A 12,470-nucleotide genomic window follows, 5' to 3' on the forward strand; every position below is an offset into this window, starting at 1 on the left:
ACTCCGCTTCACTGAATGACCCCAAGTCCCTACAGTTTGTGCGTGAGAGAATAATTTCTCTTTGTAACTGTTTGACTCAGATTGGCATGTCTTTTGTTCAGCAAGTTTATCAAGAGCATGCTCTAGGCTTTTCCTGATTCTTTCAGTTTTAGCAGTGAGCAATCAACAATGTTGTCTCATAGTACAGTTTAGGTTGATCTTGACAGAAACTTCACTTTTGAAAATGTATTCTGGGCACTGTTGGTTGTTTCTCAAATGGTGAGAAATTTGTTTCTCAAATGGTGTGTTTCAAACTCGGAAAGGGGGAGACAGGAAGAGTGTGATATCATAACAATGAATCAATGTTTCATGGTGGTTCTTTAAAGGTTTCAAACAATTTCCATTCACAAAAAGGAATGAAAATACTGGGAAGGAAATGAGAAGCATTTTGACAAAGATCATAGCCAGCAAAGAAAAAAATGGTGGTGTCAGAACGTTGAGCCTAGTTTGTAGGTTAGGTTCCCAGCTCTTGAGTGTGTTTAGCTTATGCAGGTGATCTGATGCAAATTCATAGGTTAGGTTCCCAGCGCTTGAGTGTATTTAGCTCAAGCAAAGTGATGTAACTTTGGAGGAGTGAATTTGTTGACTGTGCGTTAGCCAAGATTTCTGGTTTCAGTGCAAACTCTTAATAATCTGCTGGCAGGAGTGAGCAGCAGTCCTTAGTGTTCAATAGAAGCAGATGCAACTTCTTCCATAACTCTAGTAGACACGGATTCCATGTGGGAAATAATGTGCAACTCTGAGTAATTTTTGTTCACGTTATTGGAGAGCATTTTTTACTGCCTCCCTTATGGCTATATTCCAGAAAAATCACAGGGGCACCACAATGCCATTTCACTTGACTTATTGGGCCAGGGATGGCAATCCTCCATGTCTACAACTTCCACAGACACAGAAGCAGCTGACCAGTTGGCCTGGAGCCACTGTGGTAGCTTACCATCAAGTAGATTGCTGTTGCTTACTAGGACGAAGTGGGTGAGGAAGTGGAGAGGTTAGCCCAGTGCAAACACAGTGGCAGGAGTGCTGGATTGGTTCTGCTGGTGCCTTTGCACCTCAACTCTTCCACTCTCCTTCCTGGAAATCGATAGCAATCCAACCACCGAGGTGCCAGCTCTTCCCCACCTGGCAAGCTGCTTCTGTGACTGAGAGCAAAATCTTGCAAAAGGTGTGAATCATTTGGGAAATGATCTTGCAGTAGTTAAAATAATATTTTGGTTAATATCTTTGGGCTGCAGAGGGGAGGCGAGAAAGGAGAAAACCAATTGCATGAGCAGGTGCCTGTTTGTGCTATGTTGGATTTCATTTTAGCGAAGTATTATGGCATAAAGCCCACTTCATCCGTATGATGTATAATCCTAAATTAGCACACGAACACACGGGCATAAGGAAGCGAATGTAAAAGTGGGGGTTATAATTTATAAAGAAGTTCAGTTCTATTCAGTCTATACATTTTGGCTGCTAATTACACATAATCTTGCCCCTCTACCAAGACTGTAAAAAAGAGTAGTGATATAGACAAGGTGACTCACCTCTTGCCAACTGCAGCAAATCTAGAGAAGTTATTTCACTGTGGAAGTGAAGCTGATGAGGGGTTGTTTGTTGCACCTTTTGCATGCAGTACTCAGAGTTAAGCTTCCTCTGTACATCCAACCACATTTAATTCTTTGCCAGACAGAAATTAAATTGAATATAAATAGACATGAGGAGGAGCTAGGATACTTGTCCACACTAGAGCAGAACAACAATAAATCAAATCTGACAGCAACCCTAGCCTGGCTCCGGCTATAACTGCCATTTCTTGTCTTGCTCAATTGACAACAAACATTTACAGATGTAATCGCGAGAGGCGGGGTTGAGCAGCGTTCTGTTATTGTCTCACTCTATTACTTTTCATCCAACGGAGGTATGTAAAATAGGCAACATGCTGAATGCTTCCATTCCAGATGCTAACAGAGACGTTAAGATAACCTGTGGGATCCTACCTGCATCTGATATCGGAGAAGGTGTCTAGTCAGTTAAATCAAAAGCAATACAACTCGACAATCGATAAAGGATTATCCACACTAGCAGTTTTTCATGCCATCTACTGCTGATATTCCCATGTTTCTGCTTAAGGTCATTGATTGGTTTCTGAGGACCATTCTCAGCATTCCCCAAAACGTAGCTGATGAGGACAAAAGGGAGAGGCTTTTCAGTTGTGGTCTGAAGTAGAAAAAAAAATGAGGTGTGTGTCATCGAACCCCATCCTTTCCCATCTTGAAGGAGGCTTTTAAAATCACTTTATTGCACCCAGTTATTTTCAGTTAGACCCTCTAGTTCAGGTGCAAGGGAGCTTTTTCAATCTGAGGGATATATTCCCTTCTAGGGGCCACTTGAAAGTTGTGTACAGGCACCAAAGGAAAAAGTGGACAGAACAGTAAATATAAGCTTCACCTTTCTACAGTAGTCTCACTCATTTGTTCTGCCGCAATGAAGGATAAACCTAAAATGAAGCTACACCCTAAGAGTGAACATGATCTAGCCAAGTAAAGCACTATTTAAGGACTGTTGATGTCAGGGAGAAGGAGCTAAGTTTAGCATTCCTATAGAAATCCATGAGACTTCAAATATTACTTATTGTTTTCTTTATTACATTTATATCCCCTTTTCTTCCAATGAGCTCAAGGTGGCATACAGGGTTCTACTACTCTCTGTTTTATCCTCAGAACAACCATGTGGGGTGGGTCAGACTGGGATAGTGTGGACTGGCTCAATGTCAACCTTTGGGCTCCATGACTGACTGGGTATTTGAACCCTGATCTCAAGTCCTAGTCCAGCATGCCAATTACTATATTATGCTGCCTTGATTATCCCCTGGGTTGGGATAAAGCCTTACAACTGAATGGAGCACCCCAAATGCAGTGCTGTCCCCAGACTTTTTGCCACCTGAAACAGCCCAAAAGGCATCCCGCTTTCAAGGGTGAATCTCTTGAAAAGTCTTGCCACAGCATTCAGATACAAATTGCATCTGTTTACACACAGACACTTGTCACTTCGCAGTCTTGCATGCCATCCCTCTTCCAAGTCATACTTTTTTTCTATTAGGAAAGAACCCCAAAAATAGGTATCAAAAAATGAATCAAAGAACCTGGTACTGATAAATTATGCAGCAGGTAGATAAGACACTTTGCTTGTTCTTTTCTTATAAACCAAGCTACAGTGGATTTGAGCACAGCAGGCACCAATTTGGGTCTGGCATAAATCCCTCCAAGGAAAGAAGCAACCATCAGCACGTTATTTTCTTCACTGCTGCAGATGGGTAAAGCTTCTATACCTTTGTACCTCTTAAAAGATGCTAAGTGGGCCATGCTTGCCCAGTTTGCCATGAAACAAAGATATGTGACCTTCCACTGCATGAAGATGGTGTGTTCTTACATGTGAAGCAAAAGGCGATTATTTTTTAATAAAGAACCGAACCCTAAAGGTAGTCATGTACGAGGGTCGTTCATGCTAACGTGGAGCAACGTCTGATAATGGAACCAGTTGAATGCAGAGCAGTCATCAGGTTCCTGTACTTGAAAGGGCACACACCACGGGAGATGTTCAATGAGATGAAAGGGACTTATGAGGAGGATGCCCCATCATATGATGTAGTCAAGTACTGGCATCATCAGTGCAAGTGTGGTTGAACGTCAGTGGAATGGCTCCCATTCCTGGGTGACCACAGTCCTCCATTGATGAAGACACCATCTGGCAAGAGGAGGCCGCCATTCTGGAGGATCACTGCATAACCATTCACCAAGATCAGTGTGAGCTCTGTAGAAAAAAATCACCCATGACCATTTGCACACTGGAAAGGTGTCCAGACAGTGGGTTCTCTGGCTGCTGATGCCCTTCCAGAAGCAGGAACGAGTCACATGCTCAAGGGCTCGTTTGGCCATGTGTCACAAAAACCATGATGACTTCTTTGCTAGATTAATTACTCAGGACAAAACATAGGTCGATCTAAATCCCAGTTCAGACAATGGAAGCACTCTCTCTCACCACCTCCAAAGTAGTCATGTGGCCAACCATCAGTGGGATGGCCGTTTGGGACCAGCACAGGGTAGTGATGATGGATTTCCTGGCAGTGGGTACCACAATTATCGGGACATACTACGCTTCACTGCTGCAGAAATTGTGGAAGGCCAACAAAACCGAGAGGTGTGGTATGCTGACCAATGGTGTCTGCCTCCTGCAGGATAACACCCTGGTTCACAACTCACGTGTTGCTCAGATGGAAGCATGGTCCTGTGGCTATGAAATACTTCCTCACACCCTTTATTCTCACACCATCAGACTTCCACCTCTTTCCAACCATAAATATATTTTTGAAGGGCAAGCTTTCTCCAGACAATGAAACGCTGATTTCTGAGGTCAAGTCGTGGCTTCTGACGCAACCTGCTGACTTCTACAGACTGCATAAAGTGATGGGAGAAGTGTTTGACTCTTGCTGGTAGCTATGTGTAGAAGAACTAATAACTGTGCCCATTTTAGTTTGTCTCAGTCCATGGGAAGTATGTCAGGGGAAATCTTTAATGTATCTTAGGCACAGCAGAGGAATCCTGGCTGTTAAGATTAGGACAGATACAGGGAGGAACGCATTCAGACTGTAAGTCCACAGATGACTTTCAAAGCAGATGTGTTCATGCATATATTTCCCTCACAGCAGGAGCCCCGAGTGCATTTATTTCCATTTGATCCGGAAAATTTTTGCTAGCAGAGGTTAAAATCTAATGGAAACATCTACTGTGCAACTTCCAGGGAAGCAAATAGGAGTTAAACAAGTGTATTGTTGACAAAAGGCGATCTTGGACAAACATCCAATTCCTTTCTAGGCTGCCTTTTCATTTACACATGTTGTGATTATTGTGTGCCTGGAGATTTTTCTGCCATCCAGCCTTCTGGCACCACCCACAAAAGAACAGGATTATATGTCATCTAGTAAGGGGATCCAGATACTTTCAAAGCACCATGCCCCCTTCCCCACCCCAAATCCTCCTGAGGCCAAGCCAGTTTCTCTTTATGTTGCTTTTTCATTGCCAAACCTATATTGTTCAAGGACAGGACTGGGTAACTTCCATCTTGAAGACTGAATGTGGCCTTCAAAGCCTTTTTGTCTGGCCTTCAGATTCTCCCAAGACACACCCCTTCCTAAGGCCACACCACTCACCAGCCTGGATAGCTCAGTTGGTTAGAGCGTGGTGGTGATAACGCCAAGGTTGCAGAATCAGTCCCTGTATGGGACAGCTGCATATTCCTGCATTGCAAAGGATTGGACTAGATGATCCCTTCCTACGGTCCCTTCCAACTCTCCAATTCTATGAAATGCTGTGAGACTTTCTCTGCTGTCTCCTCAAGTACTTTGCCAGGGCTGCAATGTGTCCTTAACCATGATAGTGCCTCTTGTGTGATTGAAGGATTGATAGATTTATGCATGTGTAGGGTACATAGCAGGGACATGGGTGGCACTGTGGGTTAAGCCACAGAGCCTAGGACTTGCCGATCAGAAGGTCGGCGGTTCGAATCCCCATGACGGGGTGAGCTCTCATTGCTCGGTCCCTGCTCCTGCCAACCTAGAAATTCAAAGCGCAAGTAGATAAATAGGTACCACTCTGGTGGGAAGGTAAATGGCATTTCCGTGCACTGCTCTGGTTCGCCAGAAGTGGCATAGTCATGCTGACCACATGACCCGGAAGCTGTACGCCGGCTCCCTTGGCCAGTAAAGCGAGATGAGCACCGCAACCCCAGAGTCGGTCACGACTGGACCTAATGGTCAGGGGTCCTTGTACCTTATGTACCTTAGGGTACATAGCTGTCAACTTTTCCCTTTTCTTGCAAGGAATCCTATTCAGAATAAGGGAATTTCCCTTTAAAAAAGGGAAACGTTGACATCTATGGTAGGGTGTGTATATAAATGTCTCACTTACCCATGCCAAGAATGGACCCTCCTGTACAAAGGCAAGAGGCACATCCATTGCTCCTATTTTTTGTCTCTTGCTTTGCCCACCTGGTGTATGTAGACCCCAAAAGGTTGTCTGTATAGGATTGCAGTCCTTGGTCTTCAGAAGGCTCCTTACCTTTGGTTTAGGGCATGCATATGTGTGCTGCTTTATCTGGGTTAACATTCAGACTTTGGCTTAAATGTGCAAGCAGTCACTACTTTTTCAGTTATGTGGTCTATCATAATAAGTACATGCATCTCCCTCCCCCCTATTTATCCGTGTTCAATTCACAAGTGACAACGCATTCACAGCCCTGGAAACCTGGAAGTGGGGGGAAAGACCTGACAAGGATACTATCTCCAGAGCCCAAAGGGTAGATGTCCCCACACTAAGAGCCCAAGATATAGACACACTTTTTTTTATTTGGCTGGAGATTTTTTGGGTTGATCTTTCGTGCAATGTTATTTGTCACCAACATAAGGATCAACCATCAGTGCTCCAAGTTTTCACAATTCAAGCAGGCAGTGTCTTCCTAAAAGTGTAATGTCTCCTGAACCTTTGGAGATAAGACAGGTTATATCATTCTTTCCACATTCAACAGATAAGATACTCTGCAACTCCGGCTGGAGTGATGGAGTGACGTTAAATCTGAGGGGTTATATTTTTTGCAGCATATTAAGAACTTAACTTTTTTTAAAAAAGAAGGAAAACAACGCCTAAATCAAAATGCTAATTCAATGGTTTTGCAATTCAGATTTTCTTGGAGCTGTCTGCTATAAATAAAAATCTGTTCGCACACAGCTTTGTGGCTCTCACCACAAGAGTTCAAACATGTGTCCAGTTAATTGTTCTTTTAAATGAGAAAAATTTAGTAAGTCATGCTCATGTATATACAACTGGTTGGCTATGCTCTGGCAAGGCTATTTTTAGGTTGGAATGTTTTCATTAACAACAAAAACATACAGGCAACAAAAAATAAAAACAAAAACAAACAAACAACAACACCCTAAAACTGCAATACATAATTCTGTTATGATACAACTAAGTAAACCAGACACATTATTTAAGTAATACTGGCACAATTAAAGGTATTCAAATTCATATCTCTTCTCCAAAAAGAAACCTAAGTTTTCCATCCAGACAAGCCACGCATTGTCTGCCATTTCTTAACCAGATGTATTTGCTATGCTTAAGAATTTCTGTCATGTGATAAGGCACATGTTGGTCTCCAGTTCTATACAGTGCTAGCCAATATGAACAATGGTCAAGGACTATGGAAGCTGCAGCTCAATAGCATCTGGAAAACAACACTTTACCCCAGTGGCGTATCGTGGGTTGCCAATGCCTAGGGCTGCACGGAGCAGCTGGGTCGGAGGGAGGGAAACTGATGGAGTGTGCATGTGCATTCCACTGCCTAATGACATCTGTGCCACCCAGGAGAAAGCAGCCGCAGAGATAAGAAAAAAAAGAATCATTCTATTGTCTGGATAGGTCGCTTCCTGGTTCACATGGAGAAGCTGTTTTTAATGGACTGCAGCCGAAGGTTCTTTCTCCCTGCAGATTATCTCAGCTTCAGCCTCATCTCTGGTGTTTTGGCTTCTTCTTCAGCTTGGACCACTGCCTTTTGCCACAAGGTTCTCCCAACTCTCAGCCTCATTCAGACTTTGGGCAGCTTCCTTTGGTTGTTCCTATAGTCACCTCCAGATTCTAATCAAGCCTGCCTTTAGCCTCTTCTGAATCTCTTCCTCAGCCCCTTGATGATAATCTCTTTTCAACATCTTCTCACGTTCTCCTACAGTCTTGTAATATCTTGGATTGTGTCTCTTTAGCAGGACTCTCTAAACAATCACAAGGTTCTGTTTAAAGACTTCACATCTCTTTGGACCATAACAGAGGACCAATAGGTTTAAACAGAAGGTTCACCAAAGGATCTATCAGAGCTTGACTTGTTGAAGTCTATCAACCCATATAAAGGCTACAGCTGGCTATCATAACAGTACATTTTATGAGACATGGTCACTTCTTTGTGAACTGTATCAGCCTAGCTGTTTCTTGGGAGACTGCCAACTGGAAAAACCCCATACACTGTTTCTTCCAGGCTTTGTTTCCACATGCAAGTCTTTCCATCTCATTTAATTAGCTAGTTACAAACCATTGTTTTTACAACAGAACAACATTCTTACATATAAATTTCTTCTTACAATGTTACTGTTCCTTCACATTCACACTGTAATTTAGATGTCTCGCTAGAGCAGGGAGTGAATCAAGTGGAATTGTTACTTGCCTCATCTAATAAAGAACGTACTTTCAGAAATATAATTATGTATCTGCACTCCCATAAAGAAATATCTTTTTGGGAGACTGAACTGCCAATATTTAATGCTATTTAGTTTTATGTACGTTGCTTGTTTTCTAAGGTACCTGACAAAAGCATACCATAATTTATAATGATTCTTCTTAGCAAGGCTATTTGAGTTCTCTGCATTGATATAAAACTTCTAAAGGAAAATGTTATATGATGTTAACACACCATAAAATATGCTAAAAGGATTTTACAGACCTAACAATGCCCTGATAAGGAAATGGCAAAAGAAATTAAATAAAGCACTTCTTACAGCTCTGCAAGACTTGTTTACAGTTCATCTTAGAATCTCTATAATATCTGCATACACTCTTCAAAAGAAAACTTGCAATGAATAAAGGGGAAGTTCATGGCAAAATTAGTATACTTGAAAAAAATATATAATGCAGTTGTGCACACTATTCTTCACTATCACTGCAGCAGCTGTTATTCATCATCATCATTCTGTAGGATGCTAAGTAGCTGTCTTCTGCAAGTAAAATCTCTCTATCCCTAAATGATACAGATAAAATAAAGATGTTTTACTTCTTTATGTGTAGGATTTTTACCCCACCCGTCCTCACAAGTCATCTCAGGGCAGGATAAAATACATTGTAAAATAGAATAGACCAATATAATACAGTTGACTTGTAACTTGTGTGCATTTAACTTGCATGATCACAGCTTTATGTGATTGGGGGCTGGCCAGCTGCAGCCACACAACTTAGATGCACGTAAGGTGGAGAGCTTAAAAGTTATTTCTGTCCCAGGTTTTTCCTTCTGAGAGCTTACAAGAGAACTTGCAAGCTCTCAGACTTGCTTTCTGGGTTCTGGGGAGACTATTAAAAGGTCTCATGGGGCCAGCCAAGATCTCACAAGAACTTTCAGAAAGCAAGGTAAAGGTAAAGGTAAAGGGACCCCGACAGTTAAGTCCAGTCGCGAATAACTCTGGGGTTGTGGCACTCATCTTGCTTTACAGGCCGAGGGAGCCGGCATTTGTCTGCTCTGCAGACAGTTTTTCCGGGTCATGTGGCCAGTATGACTAAGCCACTTCTGGCGCAACGGAACACCGACACCAGAGCAGCGCACAGAAACACCATTTACCTTCCCACCAGAGTGGTACCTATTAATCTACTTGCACTTTTTGGCGTGCTTTCGAACTGCTAGGTTGGCAGGAGCTGGGACTGAGCAACGGGAGCTAACCCTGTCGCAGGGATTCGAATCGCCGACCTTTTGATCGGCAAGCCCAAGGCTCAGTGGTTTAGACCACAGCGCCACCCTTGAAAGCAAGGTAGGGAGCCTAAAAGCTCTCTTCCTTTGTATGGAGGCCAAGACCTACATGGTGTGCCAGGTTCTGAAAGGTAAGGGTGTGATTTCAATGTTGTTCTGACTATACATAATTTCAGCTTTACATGCAATCCCTGGAATGTAACCCCTGTGCAAGCTGCAAGTTGACTCTAGAGTTAAAACCCATCTAGTTGCCTGTACAAAATCACTACAACTGTATGGATGTATACATGGAAGTTAAAATGATTATAGGTGCCACTTGCTGACGTTCAATCTCCTACACATATCAAAGTAGAAAGCTCTCCTTTTTCTATAATATTTTTATTTATTTATTATATTTCTATACCGCCATTCATCTGAGGATCACAAGGCAGTTTACAATGTAGAAACAGAAAAATATGTGACCTAATAACAAGCAAAACAATTACCTCCCCCATAGTTGAAAAGACTTAATTAGCCAAAGACCTGGCAAAAGGGGAATGTTTTTGCCTGGTGGCTAAAGATATGTAATGAAGGCGTAAGGTGAGCCTTCCTGGAGAGAGCATTCCACAAATGAGGAGCCACTGCAGAAAAGGCCCATTTTCTTGTTGTCAACTTCTGGACCTCTTGTCGACGGGGTACATGAAGAAGTGCTTCAGATGTGGGGTCTGGGTTGGTTCATATGAGGAGAGGCAGTACTTGAGGTATTGGACTGTTTAAGGCTCACAAGTCAAAGCCAGCACATTGAATTAGGCCTGGAAACTAATTAGGAGCAAATTCAGTTGGGCCAGGATTGGTGTTATATGCTGTAACCGTCTTGCCCCAGTGAGCAAGCTGGTCACTGAATTCTGCACTAGCTGATGTTTCCAAGCCATCTTCAGAGGCAGCCCCATGTATAATGCATTGCAGAAATCCACAACAGAAGGGAGGCTATTCCTGTCCAAATAGAGGCACAACTGGACCACCATCTGAATCTGATTGAAAGCAGTCTGTGCCACCAAACCACCTGAGCCTCAAATGACAACAATTGATCTGAGAGTACCTGCAAGCAAGCAACCTCTCATCTAACCAGCCTATGGAACCACCCTCTCACCATGCCTCAATCTTACCTGAGATGATATTCAGTAAATTGGCTCTCATCAAGTCCATTACTGAGACAAGACATTGGTCTAGTGCAGGCATGGCCAAACTTGGCCCTCCAGATATTTTGGGACTACAATCCCCATTATCTCTGACCACTGGTCCTGTTAGCTAGGGATGATGGGAATTGTAGTCCTCAAACATCTGGAGTTTGGCCATGCCTGGTCTGGCACATCCTCTGCTACACCTGCAGGTCTAAAGGAGAAGTAGAGCTCCGTGTCATAAAAATATTGCTGACAACATACTCCAAAACTCCAGACATCCCCACTCAGCAGTTTCATGTAGATGTTAAACAGCATGGGGAATAAGATTAAAAGCTGAGGAACCCACTATTGAATTCTTTCTGTTTCTCTTTCTGCACCATCTTTATTTATGGTAGTTTCTAGCAGTGGGACTCATTGAGTGTTCATAAATATGTGTTTGTTTCATGAGCCATCTAAATCATCATCAGTAAACATCAGTAAACAATCCTGCATTGTTCAGCTACTTTTTCCATTTCCTTGTTTTGTCAAGTCATGGCTATGCTGTCTTTTGCTACACCTCTTGCAACAAGAAAAGGAACCCAATTCAAGCAGTGCAGAACTTTGCAATCATCTGGTTATAGGGGGAAGGAGGTCAAGCCCCCAAGCCATCAAACAGCATATCCCCAGCATATAGGCAAATGTCACGAAGGCTGCTGAAATTAGAAATGGAACATTTCTATAAGAAAACAGACTGTCCAATATATAACCTTTGGCTCCACACTTCTACAGCAAGGCATTAAAACTTCGGAGCTTCTGGAAACAGAGTTTTCCTTAATGTCATGATGGTTGCCATTCTGTAGTGTAAAGAATGAAATTGGCCGCATGATTAAAGCAGATGTTTTATGAACCTCTGGGTAAAATTAAGTTACAATGGCAGGCTGCACCAGAATTGGCTGAGGATAGATGACTGTCTAAAGTACATCCCTATTCGCTGAAAAGAACTACTTTAATTTCCTTGCATTACCTATTCTTACAAGTTTTGACAGGTGGATGAATCATGTTCATTCAACAGATAATAAAGATATCATTTATTATATTAGTGCCTAAAACAGCTCTGTTTTGAGTGAACAGATGAATACTATACTGGTTTCCTTTCTTTCTTTTTCCAAAAGAAAAGAAGCATTTCAGTTTTTATAGGAGAAAAGAGGCTCAGAGATACTAAAGTTTTCCACCACTCAGAAATCAATGAATGATTTTAATGTAACTTACTGAGGCAGGAAGATGTAAGTAGTTTTCTCCACTACTCTGACAAACTGATATTTCTTCCATCACTGGGGCACTGGTGGGGAGATAAGATTTGTTAATAATAATAATAATAATAATAATAATAATAATAATAATAATATATGGATAGTCATCTAGCTGTAAATTATTTTTTAGTGTCTCAGAGATGTCCAAATGATTATCCAGTGATCACTTGCTAGTGGTTAGCAAAACCAATGCTTGTGTAACTTGCTATTTTGGCAAAACAGATGACATATTCATTAGTTGACTCTTAAAATTCATCTAAATACCAGTCTTTCAATTTCCTGAAAGTTTCCCCACCGCCACCCCTACAAAAATACACTTCCATTTTTCTTCTTCCTTTGCAGGGCACTTTAGACTTCTCATGGGTGTGGGGTTGAGCTTACCTAAACCACCGAGCCTCTTGGGCTTGCCGATCGGAAGGTCGGCAGTTCAAATCCCTGTGATGGGGTG

The 12,470-nt window shown here is 42.3% G+C and overlaps 1 protein-coding gene across 3 annotated transcripts in view; it reads left to right on the forward strand.

The window, feature by feature from the left end:
• Positions 1-12,470, forward strand: part of GRM8 (glutamate metabotropic receptor 8) — a 561,423-nt gene that overhangs the window by 499,515 nt on the left and 49,438 nt on the right. The window lies entirely within an intron of this gene.

The sequence above is a fragment of the Podarcis raffonei genome, chromosome 10, assembly GCF_027172205.1.
Source record: "Podarcis raffonei isolate rPodRaf1 chromosome 10, rPodRaf1.pri, whole genome shotgun sequence".
Classification (NCBI taxonomy): domain Eukaryota; kingdom Metazoa; phylum Chordata; class Lepidosauria; order Squamata; family Lacertidae; genus Podarcis; species Podarcis raffonei.